This window comes from Monopterus albus, unplaced genomic scaffold (genome assembly GCF_001952655.1).
Source record: "Monopterus albus unplaced genomic scaffold, M_albus_1.0 scaffold43.1, whole genome shotgun sequence".
Lineage (NCBI taxonomy): Eukaryota > Metazoa > Chordata > Actinopteri > Synbranchiformes > Synbranchidae > Monopterus > Monopterus albus.
In genome coordinates, this window is record NW_018127923.1 from 2,246,940 (window position 1) to 2,247,182 (window position 243).

A 243-nucleotide genomic window follows, 5' to 3' on the forward strand; every position below is an offset into this window, starting at 1 on the left:
TAAAGATATAAAACTGTATTTTTTTGTGAAGAATCAACAACAAGTGGGACACAATCATGAAGTGGAACGAAATTTATTGGATATATCAAACTTTTTTAACAAATAAAAAACTGAAAAATTGGGCGTGCAAAATTATTCAGCCCCCTTAAGTTAATACTTTGTAGCGCCACCTTTTGCTGCGATTACAGCTGTAAATCGCTTGGGGTATGTCTCTATCAGTTTTGCACATCGAGAGACTGAAAT